This window comes from Acomys minous, assembly GCF_964271855.1.
Source record: "Acomys minous genome assembly, chromosome: 10".
Lineage (NCBI taxonomy): Eukaryota > Metazoa > Chordata > Mammalia > Rodentia > Muridae > Acomys > Acomys minous.
The window spans coordinates 11898454-11920037 of record NC_140491.1 but is presented as its reverse complement, the minus strand read 5'-3'; the positions used below and the strand labels follow the sequence as shown (position 1 = coordinate 11920037).

The following is a 21584-nucleotide window of genomic DNA, read 5'->3' as shown; positions in this document are numbered from 1 at the left end:
GGAATGAATGAATAAATAATTATATTATAATCTCAAAATTAAACAAGGTAACTTAAAATAAATATGAGCTGGCTAATTTACATCACTTTTTATGTTTCCTCCTTTGTAATTGAGATCAGAACAAAAGTTTATAGCTTAGGTTCATTGATGAGAAAAGAGTGCTTACAAGTTAAAATAAAAAATTCTCTTGGATGGTGCTTTCTGGTACCATGAAAGCTAGTTGTCTGGAAGCAGGCCTTCAGCTTAGTTCTACACAAAGAATATAAACAATTAGAAAAGCTGAGAGTGGAAGAGGGGATAATTCCAAACATGATCAAACTTGAAAACATAAATACAAATAGGACTGTAGAGACCAACGGGGTTACATTTACTAATATATGTATAATATATAATAGTGCATTATATGTGGAAGATTAAAGAGGAAAGAAAGGGAAGGAGATATGTAACCCTATTATAATCTAAAAATCTTAAAAATATAAAATATCACTTATATTTTGACCCAAGTAAGGCGTTTTTAACAGTGGTTTTAACACTATTATTTGAAATATCTTCAGATGGCATTATGTATCCCTGTAGAAGATGGCAACAACACTTTTCATTGTTTTTCTTTCTATTGGTTTGAAATTCTGGATGTTAATGTATCAAGAAATACACATTAGACCCTTCATCAGGCTCCTTTCTCCTCCCAGACCTCTTCATTTTTCCTGTCTTCCTGCTTGAATTCAAGTAGAACACAGATGTGTTCCTTCTGTTATTGTTCTTCACACATCTAATCCTGCAAACAACATTCAGCAATTCGTGTTAGACACTAATGTTGGAGCTGAAACGAATAGAGAAGCAAGATATAAATTGCTGAAACACAGCTTCCGTGTTAACTAAAGAAGATGAAAAATACAGAATTTTTAAAGAGATCAATAATTTCCCTAGTTCCTAAATTTTACACATACAAAAAAATGTTGACAATGTATTCATTTGTCTTTTTTTTTCTGTCAACTACAAATACAAACATTTATTTTATAAAGACAAAAACAACTCAATTTTTAAGACATGGATAATTAAAATTGAGAAAAGATGCTTTTAAAAGGCCATGTTTAAGTTCAGTTCCAAGTTTGGAACTACAATTGCAGTGGTGTAATTTCAGATTAAATTGCATTAATTAAAAATGAATATTTCAATTCATTTTAAGGTTTTACTGATCTTTTTCTTTAAACACAAACCTTGAATTATATATATATATGTGTGTGTGTGTGTGTGTGTGTGTGTGTGTGTGTGTGTGTATAATATCAAGTAAAATAAATAAATAATCTATACATCTAGTTTATTTAGTTGTCTTGATTTTAATACTTTTGTCTGAGGGCTTAAAGGCTCAAACTCAAAGTGGTGAACACATAAGTCTTTAAAATGTCATTTCTCTGCAGATTTGTAACTCTTGATGAGTAAGTACTGAAAAGTTGTGCGTGAGGATGCAAGGTAAGGTAGACAACAGTGAAATAAATGAAAAATATTAAATCTTTTAGATGGAATTTTACAACCTTTCCTTATGTATGGAAAAGTATTACTGTTGGGAAAGCTTTAATACTCAGAATTAAAAGAATAAATGTTCACCTCATTATATCTTCAGAAGTATTGAGCAAATGTTATGCTGAGCCTTGGGGGACTAAATATATTACAGGCATGAAAAATGTTTCATTTCTGATGCTGCTTTCAAATGACAGCATAATATGTTATGGATCATTTGATATTTTTTGTATGAAAATGCTGTTCAGCACCCAAAAAAGGCATATGCTTCTAACGGCGTGTGTTGCAGTCCTTTTTATGACAGCTGGCTACAAGAAAATGCCAGTCAAAACACAAAATGTCAAGCAGAAATTTTTGAATAAATGTATTAGTTTTTAAAAAGAAATCATTCACAAATAAGCTAGGTTAAATAGCTTCCATTAATTCTAAGCATCAATAACAAAAAGTCATTTTAAATAATCTAAAAATTGTAATCTAGGATGATGTAAAAACATTGAGAAACATGTTTCTCCTTAATTTATAAGTGGTCAGACTTCTTTGTCTTCAGAAGTTTATGTTTAAATGGATTAAACTCTGATTATTTAACATTTGGACCCATAAAATTCAATAAGCTAACAATATTAACATCTAAACAACATTGTTTTATATTTGAGATATAAACAAGTCATTTTCAAAACATCTTCCATCAATGTTTTTCTAACTAAAATTTACTTACATTTATTTTTGTTGAAATACCTGTTTTCTTACACCAATTTTTCATGTATAAACTGGTTTGCATTAATTTATGAAGATTCATGGCTTTGGGAGAATTTTGTAATTTATTATAAATAAGGCGGAAGTAAACTTTACCTGATAACAAAATTGCTGTTTTGCATCCATGTCAGCAATTTTTTTCTAACTCCACTTTATTAAGAACAGGGGAGTTAAGAAGTGAAACACTCATGTGAGCCTGCAAATAATAGTATTGCATAAGCTAACTTTGTTTCTTTACTAACTTTAGTGAGGAAAAATATTCTTAGATTCTTAATATATTTTTTTCCAAAGAGACTTGCATTCAGAAACGTATTTCTCAATATAAAGACACATACAAATATAATAACAAATAATCTATAGCCTATATTATTTCATCAATATCTGGCAACAGTATCACAAGTAGAAAGGGTTAATATAGACGAGATCTATGTAGAGGCCCCTAAAATATTTATGTTACTATATATAACACAGACATTGTAATATTAAAACTAGAAGTCATCTGAGAAATATGACCAAGTAACAGAAAATTGCACTGAGAAAAACTGTGGAAGCTCCTCTCAGATGGTAATATGTGACCAAGACAGTGCTACCCCCAGAAGCACTGTCCCATTTGTACCATGTTGCCTTTCTGGACTGACATGGCTCCCAAGGACATAGACTGCATTGGAGACCTTAATTTTTGAGTTGGTTTCTTCCAGATTCCGCCATGTTTTATCACCCGACAAAACATATTACCTGGCTTTTAAGATTCAAGTAAAGAGAAATTAAACTTTACCATTTAAGACAAAATGCTGTCAGAATGCAAAGATGGGTTGAGAGAGGAATCAAAGATGTGTTTGTGATTCATTGTAGATTAATTTTCACTTTTACTCAATTTGCTGTAACTGAGGTAATCACTATTAGCCAACCTCCAGGAAAAGAGTCAAAGAAATAGATGAAGTGTTTAATTTTTATGCAAAAGAAATGTCTAAAATTAATACCATCAATTCTGCAGTAGGAAAGTTATAAGAATAAGAAATATCTCTCAGTTTTCCTTCAGCTACACAGCAGCTGTAAATATTTCATAGCTAATTGAAGTGATTTTTCAAATTATAAAAGTGAATGCCATAAAAATGTTCAATGAAATACATTATTTTATTATAAATATATGACAGTGATAATAAATAAACATGAATTGAGCATTTATTTGAGACATAAATCCTATATGTTTATTTTATAGAGTACAATAAAACACCTAAGTAATGGGACACTATATTATTTATCTAAATAGGCTCATAAATGAATATGGCATTACATTGATTGGTATTAGACAATGAATTCCAAGTCACAGAAATTACTGTTATAAATAAATATATCTGATGGAGAAGAAACCAATGTGCATTTAAAGCAGGTGTATGCATCTGATTTTCATGTTTTAATAATAGTTTCAAATGCTTTTCATAGTTGCAAATATATCATAAGATGAAAGGAATAGGGATCCAAATGTTTGTCCAATTTACATACTGTATTTACCATGCACATCCACCAGAAACAGGGAAGTAGTATTCTTTGCCAGATCAATTCACCTTTCCATTCTAAGCCGATTTCCTCTGGCACTCTCATTTATTTATTCTTTTTCTTGCTCTCTTCTATGACCTTAATTTTTACTGAAATATTTGAAAACTTCAGCATCTGCTCCTAAAACGACAATTATGTATTATTTTAATAGCATTATCACAAGTGAATTTTAGTTCAACTGTTATTAATATTGTTGGACATGTGGTTTGTTTTCTGTATTTCCAATGTATTTAAAAATATTCTATCTACTATGGCCATTTTTTTCTCTACTTTGGGGAATAAGCAGATTCATAGTCTGAGTATGATAAACATTAATCTTCAGTCTTCCTCAGACACTCACAGTATTTTTTCTTGTCTTTTTTCTACCAACATGAGTGAGGTATCAAGAAGAGTTGCGTATGGATTTCCTCCAGACTTGCTGTTCTTTACCACTGTGTTGCTGTACAGTCCTACTCTTTCTCCTAGAAATATCTCAGAGTTGATATACTGAATGTTATTTGTTCTTCATTATGTTAAGCAAGAAACACAGGAAGTCATTTCCCTCCTGCAATCTAAGATCACTCTGTTCTGAGAGAAAATTTTTATTTTCCTCCAGAAATAATAAGTATATCATCAAATACTACTTTGAGGAAATGTGAATATTTATTCCCCAAATGCTAAATTATTGATTTTTAGAACCATGTTTCTGAAACTTTTAATGCATTAATGGATGTAAAACTGATTTTTAAGTCTAACTAGGATTTTTATTTTAAATAAAATCCTTTCATTCTACTTTTGTTAATGAGTGTACCTTTGTTTATTTTCAATTCAACATAATTTATTTAATGGTAAATTATACAATATATTCGCAGAGAATCATGTCCTTCTGTCATATTCTGAGAACATACACTTCTGTCTGTTTCGGAAAACATGTTTTTGATTAGCTTTTAAAACCAATTACAATAGAGCTCTGATAATTTCTCCATGGGTCTTTTGTTTGGGTACTTAGGTGACCGAGCTTTTCTAAGGCATTTTCTCTCTCCTCCCATCCTTTCTTTCTCTTAAACACATATGCACAATAGCAAAGTGTATGCAAATTAATTTTATGAGCACATTTGTGTCAACATTCTCATTCTCCTACTTAAAATTTTTCATCTATACATCCTTTTTAGTTATTTTTCTCATTCTTATTTTTCATCAGTAGCAAAATAAAAAATATATATTGCAATATCATAGGATAAACTCATTAAATAGAAAGTTTAAATTTATTTTTAGAAATTGTAGAGGCAATATTCTTCTTAGTGACAGTACTGTTCTATCTCTCATGAGTGACTATGGATTCATTTTTATCATATCTCTGAAGAAAGACCACAATGGTGGTCATAACTGTGACCAGTAGTTCTTTGAAATCCTTCAGAATGCATTACAGCTGTATAGTTGCTTGTTTCAGTATTTCAAACAAAGTCTTAGTAAAGTATTTAGAAATCCCATCCTCCTGCTCTATCAATAATCTCCACTTCATACAGCTGAGCTTTTACCTTTCTTGAGTTCTAGCATGCATCTAACCTGTAAGTATGGACTCCCAAGCACTCACACCCATGTTATCTCGTGATGTCTTGATCTTATGTTCCTTTTTCTTTTTTAACATTGTCTCCATATTTCTATCACTTGGATTTCTTTCCAGGTCCATGTCCATATATCTTTGATAATGTTTTCTCTAAATGCATTCTCTTTATTTTGTACAACACATAATAGGATATAATAATTTATAACAATTTGAGTAAATAAGGAAGAACAAAAAATAATTGCTACTTATCGAGCATATTATATTTCACATTCTAGAGCAATATATCATGAAGTTGAGACAATTGACTTTTTATCTTTAATGCCTCTGGACTCCATATGATGCTCTGTAGAAACAGTAAATTGATTGGTAACAATAGACAAGGAATAAATTTATTTATGAAGATAATGACATAGATAAAGTTGAACACTATGTTTAAAAGTGTAATTAATTTAATAAATTATAAGAAAAACATTAAAGTTCCTCAGAAATGTGTCATTGCTCTTAAAAGAAAAGTTTTCATGGATAAGTTTCAGTGTTAAGATTGCATTAAATCAGGTAGCATATGCCTTTCTAACACTATATGTGTGAGTTCCAGGCTTCTATCAGCAAACCAGCAACAGTGGATACAGTCATCCAGCAGCAAAAATAGTGACCAGAAGACAATTTCTAATTAGGTGATTTCTAGTTAGAGCACCCATTTAAGTCACATTTTAAATTTGAGATTATTGGTGGAATTTGCTTCTATTTTATTACTCCTGAAATTTTTCTTAATTTATTATAATGTATTCAGATTACATTGGCTCTCTGGTTTCTTTCACTTCCCACCCTTCTTCTTCCTTCCTCTGCCCTATTCCCTTATCCCTAGACCTTTGACAGAAAGGAACCTTCTCCCCTACCACATGATCACAGCCTATCAGGTCTCATCTGAATAGCCTGCTTCCCCTTCCTCTCTGTGGCTGCTGGTCCTGAAATTTTTAAGAAGAGAGTTGACCTTAGCACTAAAAATATAAAAGACCTGATCATGAAGTTTAATAAGGTTTACTCAAGCATAAAAATATAAAAGACGTAATCATGATGCTATATTCATGATGTTTATTAAGGTTTACTCAAACATAATGTGTAATATTGGTCATAAGGATTCCTCAAAGAACACTTAATGGCCTAAAATGAACATTGAAAAAAAACATCTTTTGAGTCTATTTTAGTATAAAGCAAAGAGCAAAAGAGGTCATACTTAGTGGTTGATGAAGCAGCAAGGTGTCCGAGGATGCTTGAGGAGCTCTAAGTTAATGAGATTGGCATTCCTATCTCTTACTTTGATTCATACACACACACACACACACACACACACACACACACACACACACACACACACAGACACACACACAGACACACACACACACACACACACACACACACACACACACACACACACACACACTCCCCTAATTCCTGGAAAGACTGAAGTATTGAGCAACCACAGTTTTCACAGAACATATTTTTGTACACAATAGTAGTCAGAGGGCCATTTCTTTCCCATTTGTTTGTTTTGCTTTAGTTTTACATCCTAAATAGTTAGACTTTAAATATTTTACTTTTTTTCTAAATTATATTTTTAAAGAAAATGTTGATCATCTTCAGCAATCATCTTGCTTTTTGCTCTTTGGGTCTAGGATTTCAGTGGCAAATCAACATCCCAACTCAAATAGTGTTCTTACATAGTAATAATAAAAATAGGAAAATAACTATAAGATATTAACTTTGGTGAGGATATGAGGTAGTGTGAATAAGTTATAAAAAATTAAAAATTAAAAAATAACATTGTATTACTTCTATTTAAAAAAAATACATGAAGCATGATCGATGCTTTTGAAAATATATTAGAGAGTGTTTTAAATATTCTGTAGTTAGTTTTCAATATATAAAATATTTGATAAAATAACAAAGGGGATACTAAGAGGGACATCAGATACAACAACAATACTATGAATAGGACTATATTTTTATAAATTCCATCCTTGAATTTCATTCTCTGGTTGTATATCTATCTGTTTTTTTTTTAACCTGAAATTATATTTACTACTTTAATGGTTAGCTATTGTGCCTCATTCTCCATACACCTAATATAACATTAAGATAAGCTACACAGTCTACTACTGTGGGATTGTCTCACAATCATTCTCTTTCACGCAGTATATCTACAAACATGAGGTTTTTTTAAAATGAAGTAAAGTTAAGTAGGTAATTAAGAAAGGAAATAATGTGACAGGCTGAAACACCATTAAGGTAATTTCTGTGTTTATTTTCAAATTAGAAACTGCAAGCTATTTACTAAATTCATTGTGACTTACTGTGTTCTCTATTTGGGAAAGGAAATTGTTGAACATAATTTTATTTTATCAAAATTCAAGTATGATGGGTTTTTTGTGTGTTTCTGAGATTTGTTACCAAATGAAAAATAGGTCTTCTATATAATCTGTAGCTCATTCATAGTCACTCAACTATTAACTGATATGGCCAGTGCTTTCACATTTGAATGTAAGATTTCAGAGTGCAAATATTCACTCAGACTACATATGGCATTTTCCTCTAAGCTTCAATGTCCCCTCTAAATAGAAGCACTTCATGCAAAGAAGATATGAGATTCATGAAGTAAACAGAAAGCCATGTGTCCAGGAGAACAGAGAGAATGTCCTATAACTCATAATTAGCAGTATAAAAAAAAAGAGTAACTACTGCTGGAAGTGAAAGCTCTGACCATGGATAGCAAGGTATTCAAACTATGGAGTTGTCTCTATGCTGCTAAAGAGCTTCAGGGCTGCAGCTTTCCAGACATGTCACTGTGTTCAGGTGGGATTCACAGTGATGCAACTGCTTTTAAGTTACCCTGGCCGCTTGTAGGTCACCTCTCAGCACTCACTTATGAGAACCACTGATTCACCAGAGTAAGCACTGGTGCAACCACACTTTGGAATGAAGCATGTGTCCTTTCTGTAGAGAATAGAATGCATGTGTTGGGTATGTAGCAGGGACTCTGTCACACAGGAGTTTGGCCTTGGCCTACATTTGTATGGTGTAGTAATTTTAAGTTAAGATAAAACTGACTGAGTCTAGTTTAGTATGAAGCAAAGAACAAAAGAGGTCATACATAGTGGTTGATGAAGCAGAAAGGATTGGAGGATGCTTGAGAAGCTCTAAGTTAATGAGATTGGCATTCCTGTCTCTTACATATATATATATATATATATATATATATATATATATATATATATATATATATATATATTCAAATTATTTATTTGAATGAAAAAGTTTTATTTCATTCCTTAATGTAATAACTGACACTTGGCAATAGGTCTATATATATTTTTATCAAGAAAATAAAAAATGGAATATTAACATTCTTTGAGGACAGTAGATAATCTTTGAGAATTAATATAAATAAAGAAAAAGCCTGAAACTATAATAGAAATATATAAAATGATGTGTATGCTATTCCTATTTACAGTTTATTAAACTGTATAAGAAGGCTATATGTCATTTCATAGAATTTATGAAATAATCTGGAATATTCAGTAAAATAATTTTTAAAAGCTATTGAAACCAGTTATGTAGATTTTTCATTTCAGTTCATAGGAAAAATATTGAAAAATGTAATTATTAAATTTTAAACGAGTGAGAAGTAGAATTTATTACAACTGTCTCATGAATGTTATAGAATAAATCATTATTCTCAATTATTCTCGTGGTTTTAAATCTAAATATCCAAATATGGACTTTTTTCAAAGAAAACCCACTTGCTTTATAAGAATAAAGAGAAGTTCTAACTGTATAACTAATTTTTACATGTCCTTGAAACACTACAGTTGGCAAAAATCACCACCCAAGTGTAAAATAAGCTGAGCTTCCAATTAAAATGTTACAAGTTGGTACTAAATCTAACCAACAATCTCAAATCTTCAGTAACACAAAAGTTGTCACTGTTTTTTTTAAAGGTGGCAGACAATGCCTCAATAGAAAGGGAGACTTTTTAAAGTATCTACTCTGAGATAAAAAGAATTCAAGAATAGAAACAATGGGGAAGTTAAGTATGCAGAATAAAATACATTCTTAGCATACTCCATTTACTTCCTGATGAATTAAAGGATAAAGAAAGGACTTAAAATATTAAAAATTATGATGACTACAAAAGATGATAATATGCATTTCAATTTTATTAGACATAGTAAGTGTAAGCAGGAATTTGAAAATTTATTTTATTCTTGGAAATAATATTTCTTCATAAATTCTAACTCAAAGTTCTTGTATTATTTCTGGTTTTCATATAATTTGTTCATTTTATCAACATATAAATCTTTGAAAAACATCTGACATTTATTTTTATATAGATTTTATTCGTTCTGTTTAAATATTCCTAATAAATAGAACTCAGTCTCACTTTGTAGCATGGACAAAAACCAACTGGAATTTAAAATTCTCTCTTAGTATGATAACCCTTAGTTTTAATTCTTTAACAAATGTTAAGTAGAAATGATATGCTAAATTTCTATAGTTTTTCAAGTTATCTTTGCACACATTACATTCTGAGCAGTTTCTCCTTCTTAACCCTCCAAGTCCTCACCTAACGTCTTAATATATGTATGTCTCTGGTGTTTCAAATAATATCTGCTTAAAATACATACTTATTAGTCAGTAACATACAACTTCATTTTCTTTTGCATGAATTATCATGGTAACGGTGGTCGGCAAGCCTAGATCAAGAGTAAATATAATGGCGAGAATTTACCGTGAGATGAGGGCATGACATGCTTAGTTGGAGGTACTAGGAATCTTACATGCTACCTACAATTTTACCTTTCAAGGAACATTGGTTTTACATCTCTTTTTTTTATTAATTTACTCTTGTTACATCTCAGTGGTTATCCCATCCCTTGTATCCTCCCATTCTTCCCTCCCTCCCACTTTCCCCTTATTCCCCTCCCCTATGACTGTTCCTGAGGGTTTTTTTCTCCCCCTGTATATGCTCATAGGGTATCAATCTCTTCTTGGTAACCTGCTGTTTTTGAAGAAGGCAAACAATCTGTTACATTTTATCCCTTTTTTCACATAATGAAAAATTATTATACTGACTGGTCTTATACATATTCATATATATGCATGTGTGTATGTATATATATGTATATAATGTTTACATATAATCATATAATACATGATCATAAATTTGTACAACAAAGATGCTGTGATGGAGACAGTAAAGATATTTAGAACTGTTCTTAATGATTATATAGAGTCTAATGATAGCTTGTTTCAAGTAAAGCACTTCTATAAACATCATGTTCAGCCTATGTTTATAAGAATCAGTAATTTAATTTGTCTGTGTCACTAGCTTTAAATGTATACAATTTTTACCAATGAATGAATAATGCAGCATGTAAATTCCAGCATGTTAATCCACTATATTGATGTCTCCCCAAAATAAAGCAAAAAACAAAAAACCAAACAACAACAACAACAAAAAAAAAACCTCACAGTATCATAAAATGCTGGTAGCAGCTAAGAATAATTTATTTAATTTACTGTAATCTGTACTGTGAATTTGGCTTTAATTGTTCTGCACCAGATTTCCTTTAGTTTGCCTACTTGTGACCATTTTCTGTTTCCACTCATGTATTGCCACCTCATTGGACATGGCTTTCATTCTCATGTGTATGTCTTTTGCACTTCAAACAGAATACAGCGATCAGAGATTTGTTTTCTCTTCTAATCCAGGTCACCAGTGATATTTGCTGAAGCTGACATTCCCTACTGTTTTGCTACAATCACTTTGCATGATTATTTATACGTACCAGTATGTGCACTCATACAGAATTCCAAAAGATATTGCCTTTAAACTTAGTGGAAGAATAATAATGTCTCTGTTATTGACAAAATATTAACTAACTTAGTGTTCAAATTATCTACTCTAAGACCTATGAATGCTTCTCATTTGCCCTGGAAAAAAAGATGTGAACATTCAATTAAGAGTGGTTATCTAAAAATCTCCCCCTAAGGGAATTTCTTGTATGTTCTGGGTACACCTAGTGTGAACATAGACTTCATAGAATATGGAATGTTATGGTTAAGTGTATAATGACCAAAGATGTTCACCTGATGAAACTGGTCCTCAGCTCTTAGTGCTATTGAGAGAAACTGATAATGATAGTGTGGAGTGTGTACGGGATAATTGTTCCTACTTGGAGGTAGTGATCATTGGATGTGTGCCTTTGAAGGATGTGTCTTATGAAGCTTCTGATGCCTCTCTCTGCACTGGTTCCAGGAAGTGAACAGATTTGCTTCATTGATGTTTTTCTTGCTGCAGCCTAAAAGAAATGCAACCAGCTGACTATGGACTGTATATATACAAAAACCACAATGCACAAGTTTCCTTTCTTAACCTACTTTCTCTGGTATTATGCCACACCAATGAAAGGATGACTAATACAAGACATTGCAGCAGAGACAGAAAGAGATAACTGACAAGAAGAAACAAGGGGAAGGAAGGGAAACAATGCCATGCTTCTGGAGTTTGAAGATAAAGCAAAAAGCTCCAGATGTTGGAGGCCTGCCTATACTAGAAAGAAGGGGAAAATTCTTACCTGGAGATTCCAGAAAAAGAAATTTGTACCAACATCAATATTTTTTGATTTGTAACATTCAAAACTTTTTAAAACATGATGATTTTGCTATCAGCTTTGTGATAATTTACAACAACAGTAATGTACAAACAACTCCTTATATTGATACATTTGATGTTTGACTAAACACTTAAGTAATCATGTGTAAGCACTGATTCATCTTTGTGATGTATGTGAATGAGAGTTCAGCTAAAACTTGACAGAACTTTTCCTCTTAAAATACTGTGTTCAACTCATTCTAGGATGAACAGAATGAGAGAAAAGGTAATATGAATACAATAAAGTTAAATATTATTATTTTTGTTGTTTTTGTTGTTGTTGTTGTTATTATTATTATTATTATTATTATTATTATTATTATTATTATTATCACCCCAGAAATTACCAATCAACATAGCTGGAATACCATTAAAGGTAGGAAATTGTACAGAAGGAGGTGTATCTAACATAAGGATGTCTTCATGTAGAAAAATGTAAATCGGTCTATACATATCACCATGCACAAAACTCAGGTCCAAGCAAATTAAAGACCTCAACATAAAACTAGAATCACTAAATCTGTTAGACAAAAAAGTAGAGAACTCATTGACACAGGAGAAAACTTCATGAACAGAACATAACAGCCCAGTTCTTAAGGTCAACAATTAATAAATGGGACCTCACGAGTCTGAGAAGCTTCTGTTAAGCAGAGGACACTGTCAACAGAACAAAGTGACAACCTACAGACTGTGAAAAGATCTTCACTAACCCTACATCTGACAAAGGAATAATATCCAAAATATATAAAGAGCTCAAGAAATCAAATACCACCAAACCTAATGACCCAAAATTAAGAAATGGGGCTGAAAAGTATTCAGAGAATACTCAACAGAGGAATATCGAATGGCTAAGAAGTGCTTAAAGAAATGCTCAATGTCTTTAGTCATCAGAGAAATGCAAATAAAAATGACTCTGATATTCTATCTTGCACTTATTAGAATGGCTAAGATCAAAAACTCAGGTGACAGCACATGCTGGAGAGGAGGTAGACAAGGGGAACACTCATTGCTGGTGGGAATTCAAATGTATACAACCATTTTAGAAATCAATATGGGACTTTCTCAGAAGACTGGGAATATGGCTGTCTCAATATCCAGCTATTCTACTCCTTGGAATAAACTTAAAACATATTTCACCACACAGGAAGGACATATGGTCAACCATATTCATAGCAGCTTTATTAGTAATAGCCAGAAGCTGGAAACAACCTAGATGCCCCTTAGTCAAGGAATGGGAAAAGAAATTGTGGCACCTTTACATTATGAAGTACTACTAAGTTATTAAAACAAGGAAATCCTGAAATTTGTAGGCAAATGGATGTAACTAGAAATGATCATACTGGGTAAGCTACCCAGACCCAGAAAGATACACAAGGTATATACTCACTTTTAATTGGACACTAGACCAACAGGGATGTCCCCTGAAAGTTTTCACTTAGCAGGAGCTGGGTATAGATGCTGGAACTTCCTAGTGGGACTCCAGATGAGAGACCTATGGAAGAATGGGAAGAAGGACCCAGAGTTCCTAGAAACCTACAAGAAGACCAACAAGGCTGGCAGATCTGGAAGCAGGGGGGTCTATACCAACCAATAATGCATGCAGTAAATCTAGACCCTCTATTCAGATCTAGCCAATGGGCAGGACATTCTCCACAGTTGTCTGGTGAGCAAAGACTGACTCTGACAAGAACTCTGGTGCTCTCAATTTGACAACTTCCCTTTGGTGGGGAGACCTGATGTCACTCAGAGGAAGGGGAAACAGGCTACCTGGATGAGACCTGATAGGCTGTGATCATATGGTTAGGGAGGAGGTCCCCTGTCACAGAACTAGGGAGTGGAATAGAGTGAAAGAGGGATGGAGAGGTGAATGGGAAGATACAAGCAAGGGGATAACAATTGAGATGTGATCAGAATAAATTACTTAAGTAAAAATAAATAAATAAAAGAAAACAACAGTCATAAGGGGATCATATTAAATTTGCAGGTTTTGATTATATTTTTGCAATTTTGTTTTAAGATTTTAACTTGTTTTATGTGTGTGTGTGTGTGTGTGAGAGAGAGAGAGAGAGAGAGAGAGAGAGAGAGAGAGAGAGAGAGAGAGAGAGAGAGAGAGAGAGAGAGAGAGAGAGAGAGAGAGAGAGAGAGAGGTCATTTGGGGTCCTGAAAACCCACTTTTTACCGCAGTGGCTATTTTTGAATTGATAAATGGTTATGGAGTTGTACTCAGGTAAGTAGTGAATAATAGGATGTAGATGGTTGTACAGTATTGCAATTGCATGAAAAGCAGAAAAGGAGATGATACAGGTTTCAGCACTATAAATTAAAAATAATGTATAATATAATACAAAATCTTTTATATACAAATATGAGAATCCTTTTTCCAAGTGTTGTGAGTGGATTAGTAGGGTTGAGCCAAGGAGGAAATGATACAAACCATACTTTGACTACAGTATTCTCAATGGGTGTGAAGAGACTACGGAAGCCAGGAGACCAGTTGTCCGTGTCAGAGAATGATGATCTAACACCTGTTGTAAAAGGCACAGAAAAGATTAGGATATTTTTGTCTGCAACATGCAGGAAGAGAATGGTTTTTCTGAGAGTTAAAAACTCAATTTTAGACCTAGAAAATTTGAGAAACATATTGGATATGATATGAGATATCTAGTAGACAGCAGGAAATGATCCTGAACTGCCTAAATGGTCACCAGGCAGGAGAGCTATATTAGAAATGACTATCAGACTATAGATTTTTTTCTTTCAAACAGATATCACTGTGTGGTCATTCGTGGCCTGAGATAGGAAGAAATACCAAGGTCATTGAGTACATATTAAGCACAAGTAATAATCAAGAGCTATATCAATTGGTGTCATCATTTAATGATTGGAGAAATAACACGAATACAGCAAAGATAATAAGATAAATCAGACAGATGGGATAGAGCCTGAAATAGAGTCCCGATCACTGGAAACTCTGCAGATTGCTTCCTGGATGAGAATCAACTGTGTCGATCACTAAACTGATCGTCCTTAGCACTGCACAGGCACCAGAGGAATCTAAGACCATTTCGTGACCCTCTGTCAAGGAGTTGAGAGTTTTCTATTCTGGTAGATTTCAGCATCTCTCCTCAGATATTCTACACAGAATTAGGGTGAATCTTTTGATTATCTGTCTTTTTTTGTCTTCTGAGATAAAAATTAGTCTATCATGTATGTCCTACGTCTGGAAACTCCATTCATCACAGAATTAGTTCTGTAATCAATTATTGAATTGATGAAGCTACGTGTTTGAATCTGATTTATGTATTGCATTAATATTATAATTAAATTTCCTTTTTAATCTCCAAACTTGCTGCACACATTATTACACTCAGAAAGCATCATCTTCTTCATTCACACGCAGCTCGAACACTTACTTAGAATAGCCGATATTGATAAGTAAGCATCACAATTGATGCCCTTCAGCTGCTCTCTAGGTAAGGAACCCTACCCCTCTTCTTTGCCTTTGAAATTTATATTGTGTTTCCTCTATTTAACAAGACTCATTATTTACAAAATCACATAATATTTTCAATGGGCTCTAGAGATGCCTTATCACCTGATCTTGATTTACCCTTCTGGTTTTACCTCGTAACATTTGTTTACATTGTGCAACAAATGTTGAAAGCTGTTAATGTAGTTCCCAAAATGCATTATGTTATTCAATTTACATGTTATGAACATAAAATTCCAACTTTATAACATGCCCTTTTATTCTTACTCCTTTATTTATAATATTTATTTCAAAAATGTGTGAATGTGAAAGTGTCACTGAAAATCATGTAAATTCACTTCTTTTTTTATCTTCTGAATGCACAGTGACCTTAGATATGGGTATTAAATTACTTCATTGGAACAGGTTTGCAGTTGGGTTTCATTTAGCAAATAGATAATGTTATTTCACCTCCAGGTCTATAGTTTAAATAGACTGAAGGTAGAGATCAGATTAGACCCCAGGTTCAACTCAGGGTTTGACCCATAGAATGACAGAAACAAACAGTATGATGTCAGGAATAGGTAAACAGTGAAAGTTTAAAGAAAGCAGGAAATAAAGCAAGGAGAATCTGTGCAAAAACTGAAAAGAAAATATTCTTGTGTGCTCCAGTATGTTCAAGTACAGCATCCAGCACTAAAAAGCTGAAATAAGATTGTGCATTAAGAGCCATCCAAGGCTAAGAACAGTGTGAGTCTGACTCTGTGTGTGTGCAGGGTGTGGGGGATAGTTTCTGCACCTATTAGAGATTCCTCCATTTGAAATATCAATTTCATGTTATTTGCTTCTTTTAGAATTAGATACTAAACATTCAATGTGATAAACAATTTACAATATGTTTTAAAACATGTGGGCAGTAAATATCGTGTGTGAATTTATGCCTCTGTGTATCACAGTAATATCATTTGCTTTAATCGAAAACCTGCCTACTATCAAGGGAGTATGCTAACATTCAATCAGAATAAATATAATCTAGAATGCATAATTTTACATATTTTAACTAGGTTTAATACCAAAACTTTGTTAATTTTTATGATAAATATTAAAAACAGTTTCAATGTTTTATGTTGGTCTGATAATTATTAAAATACAAGTTAATATAGTAATGAATTATCATTAATTATGTTAGTGTTGTTCAGGGGATAGGGATTAGCTACCTTATTTTGGAGACACTTCAGGTAATTGCCAATGTCCAGCTCCTTATTATAACAAATAAGGATTTATTCACTAGAGGTTTAAATCTATTGACACTCAGGCTTCTAGATCCTTCACACCATTGCCTGAGTACACTTACAAAATCAAGTCACATGTGAAATACACAGTCTTTCTATGAACATCAGAAAGGGTGAAAGAAACAACCAAACCTGGTGCCCCAAAATTTTTTATCATAATACTGAAATTGTGGAAATGTCTTTATTGTGACGTATGCTAAATAAATATATTACATGCAGCCAAATTCTACTGCTGATAAAGTACAAAAACCAACATTAGTTTTTAAGAGCTGCTAAAATGACACTAGGATTGCATGACTGTTTCTGTGCAACAGTTCAATCTGATCTGCTGTAGAGGAAGCAAAAAAGGAGAAGCCAGACTAGGATAAAGTGTTGACTGTCACTGCAGCTACTGAAGTCAAGTGCACTTGCCATGAATGTGCTGGGGTGTTCTGGGTAAGACAAATAAAATGTTGAGAAGTTTAGGTGAGGTAGAAAACTCTTTTCCATAAATAAAATATATTCTGATGATGTCGTGTGTCTGCTTTTCTTAAAAAAAAAAACAGAAGAAATTGTTCAAAATAGACCCAAGTATTTGTGATTTATTTATTCTATACCTATATCTTTTCTTCCTCTTTATGTTTCTCAAATTCAATGTAATTATATCTTGTGATATATTAATATTTTATGACTTAATCACTATAAGACATCACAAATAACAGGACACTCTCCTCAGATGCAGGATCCTGATTATCAGAAATACTAAAAAAAAAAAAAAACACACAGGTTAGTAGCTTTCCAAATAAGAAGAATACAGAGACAGTTTTCTACCTGAATAGTCACTCAAAACTCTCTATTATGTTGGAGCATCTTGTTTTTAATACATATTTTTATTATAATTTAATTACATTACAACTCAATCATCTTTCTGTTTCAACAGCCCAACTCACCTCTGATGAGCTCACTGTCTCTGTTGGCTCCCTGTTTATGAACCAGGTTACTAGACAGCTGGTAGGTACCTACCAGGCAGGTAGGATGACATTGGAGCAGTTCTCGGCTCCTGTGGGGCCACTTGCTTCCTAGCGCCAGGGGACGATGAGTGATGCTGGTGTTTTTGCAGCCCACAGCTCTTTCTGAGCCCTGGAGTTTAGAACTGCCAGCCAGCCCTACTTGTGGCTAGTAGTTGGAGGGTGTGCCAATTCCTGCTTGGACTCCAAAAACTTTCTGTAGATGGTCGGGTGACCTAAGGTCCAATCCAGTTGTGTTCCAGACTGTGGGGTTGGCTATGTGTTAGAAGCCACAGACGCTGGTGTTTTTGTAGACCACAGTTCCCTCTGAAACCCGGAATTCAGAAGCTGTCCACCAGCCAAGCAGGTGACAGTAGTCTTTGGAGCCTTTGGACCCTGGTGCCTGCAGGGTCCAGACACTTTTCTTTGGATTAGTCGGGTGCCCTGAGAGTGGACCCAACCATGCTCCCCACAGTTTGGACCCCTCTCACCTGGGGATCACCAGCCGTGCTGTTTTGTGCTTCTCAGCTTGGTCTGTAGGTCACTGTACAGTCACTGCTGTCCTGCTGATCAAACAAACTGTGTGTTAGGTGCTGCCATCTTGAATTCCCACCCCACCACCAGATCACTTTTTAAATAAACAGACATATAGTCAATATTGTTTTATTTGCACTGTTATAATGTCATATGAATGACTTTATTTTTGTTAAAATTCTCTAAGAAACCTCTATGAAAATACACTGTGGTTCTATTTCCAAATTTTTATTTCTTTTCAGTCTTCTGTTAGCTAAATATCTTAAATATTTAAGTGTTAAGTCTTATGTTATATTTACAATTATACTGGTATATGTAATTTGTATTCATATCATTTTTATTTTGAGAGAAAACTGACATTACATAGTTAATAATGCTTTTAACATGTATAACATTCAAAATTATCATATCTATATATGTTATCAAATTATCATTTAAGCAAGCAGAGCGCGCGCGCGCGCGCACACACACACACACACACACACACACACACACACACACTGTGTTAATGTACTCCATTTCAGGGTAAGTGTTAGCAAAGCATTAGTATACAGACTTGCAAACTTACAAGTTCTATACTCCTTCTTATATGTCAGACCTGTCATTTAGTAAGTCTGAATTGTTGGAAGGGATTTTCTGTTTTAGCTTATTTGTTTTTCATATTTGTGTTTCACATGTAGAAGGACAGAACTTGACAAGTGATGTCTGCATTCCTGTTTCCCTCCATCACTGACAGAACAGTGGCGCCTTGCGAGCATTCTGCTTGGTCAATATTAGTAAAGTGGATGGATGGGAGTGTTGAGCTCATTTTCGATGCACAGATTGAAATCACGAGTAATGAATACTAAACTCACATTTCTTATTTATGTATTTCTTCATCTCATTTTGTGGATGTTTCTTTGCAGTTGCCTCCAGGCACATTTACAGGATTTAATAAGAGGAGAGGCTATATCTGCCATCTTAATTGTAGAACAGGATGATAAACTCAGAGACAGAAAGCTTGTCTTGTAAATTTAATTTCCTCTAAGAGTGTTAGGAAGAATTTCTAGAGGATATGGCAGTTCTCACTCAAAACCATTGTATTACATGAACTTTTCAATTTCCACTACAAGTAGTAGAAATATAGTTAAAGTCATGTGGCCTATTTTAGAAGATACGTGATACACATTTGTGTTTGATTCAAAATATATCTGATTGGTCTACATCTACTATAGGCCTATGTTATTCAGCTCCATTAAATGACTTTTAATAACCAGGACCTAGAAAATTTCTTAATGCCATTATTGTTGCAATTCCAGAGGGCATAATGTATAATTCAATTTGCCATTACTTAAGGGAATTGCCTTGTCCCCAAACTAAGCTTATGGCAGATGAGGCAAACATGAAGCAGTGTATCATTTTCCTGCATCAGGACAAAGCACTATAATTTTGTTCTATTTAAAATTATTATTGCCACTTACTTAAGAGATTTCCTCATTATAATTTCTTTTTTTATTTTTTATTAATTTATTCTTGTTACATCTCAATGGTTATCCCTTCCCTTGTATCCTCCCATTCTTCCCTCCCTCCCATTTTCCCCTTTTTCCCTTCCCCTATGACTGTTCCTGAGGGGGATTACCTCCCCCTGTATATGCTCATAGGATATCAAGTCTCTTCTAGGCAACCTGCTGTCCTTCCTCTGAGTGCCATAGGTCTCCCCCTCCAGGGGACATGGTCAAATGTGAGGCACCAGAGTACGTGAGAAAGTCCCGCTCAAACTAAGGCACCAGACAAGGACAATACAGGCTGTAAACTTTAAACTCCTCATTATAATTTTATGGAACCAGTATCTGCATAAAATTTAAGAGCATATAATATAAAATAACATGATATTGATTAGAAATATCAATGGCTCATAACTGCTGAAAGCAGAAGTGGCAAACTGATCAAAGTAGGGTAATATTTGCAAAGGGTAGCATGAAAACAAGGAAACTATGATGTGGTAAGATTTACTGATGGTTATGAAGAACATTTTCAATTCCTTCAAAATTTATTGACACTTTTATTATATATTAATATATGTATAATTTATTTGTTTATATATTTATATATTATATATAGAAAACTATATTTTTATTTATATACATATATATATTATATTTATTATATTTCCAGGCTTATAAAAGTTGAAAAATTAATTTGTTTGCTCATGGCCAATAGTTAGCTATTAAATATGAGATTCAATATTCTCCTCTAATGAAATTCTAAAAATATGCCAAACCTTGTTTGTTTCTTCTCCTATTTGGATAAAACAACTTGCTATCATTTCCCCTTGAATCTGGTTTCTATCACGTTTTTCTTAACCAATGAAAAATTTACTTTTCTAATTTTTGAGCTCAAATGACAAAAATATGAGAATAATCATGTTCTTATTATTGGAAAATTATAGTTAAAAACTTCAGAAAAGTCTAGATTCTGTCTTGAGAGACTAGAGAAGCCTAGTAATTTACATAAATTAAAATTAAATGAGCATATATAGGTCTTCTACCACATTGTCAGTTTATCAGGGTTGTATGTGACAGTGACTTCAAATCTCAGACAAGCTTGTCCCATTTGTATAATGCAGGGCACAGAATCACCACCACTAATGTTTAATAATATTGCCACCTTTAAACATAGCTTTATTCCCACAGATGAGGCATGGGATGAGAGCTGCAAACAAGGTGTATGAATACATGGATTTGGCTGAGCCCAGAGTGTTTCATTCTGTGTTCTAGCTATTCTTAGCCCTAGACCTGGATACTTCTAAACCTCTATACAATCTAATCTTCTGCAAATACAGACCTTAAAGGCTTCAGCTTCTAGCCTCGATCTACTAAACTCTGCCTACAAGGTTTTCAGCCTCTGAGATTTACTGCTGAATAATCGCATTCTTTGTAGTTTTTTTTTTTTTTTTCTTCAGCGTTCTGGATGGCTGTTCTGGCTTAAATTCCTCTTCAAGCTGACTGACTCAAACTGGCTTCTCTCAGGTTCTCACTGAATTGCTCTGCTTGGATTAACTGCCTCTGGGCTCCACAAACTGAACTATTCCAAACTAAACTGTACTGCCTCCAGGAACTGAACACTCTCTCTCCCTCCATCCCTCCCTTACCTCATCTCAAGGTGTGTACTAAAAGGGTATCTGTATTCCAACTAGTGGGATTAAATTTGTATACTAAGGGTGTGTCTATAAACAAGC

At 33.5% G+C, this 21584-nt stretch overlaps 1 long non-coding RNA gene across 1 annotated transcript; it reads right to left on the bottom strand.

Moving 5' to 3' along the window:
• Positions 1 to 667: 667 nt before the first annotated feature.
• On the bottom strand, positions 668 to 3885 carry LOC311607903. Its single transcript, XR_014782788.1, has 3 exons — positions 3837 to 3885; positions 2368 to 2467; positions 668 to 775 (listed from the first exon to the last, which is right to left on the bottom strand). It is a non-coding gene; the product is annotated as an uncharacterized lncRNA (long non-coding RNA).
• Positions 3886 to 21584: the final 17699 nt, after the last annotated feature.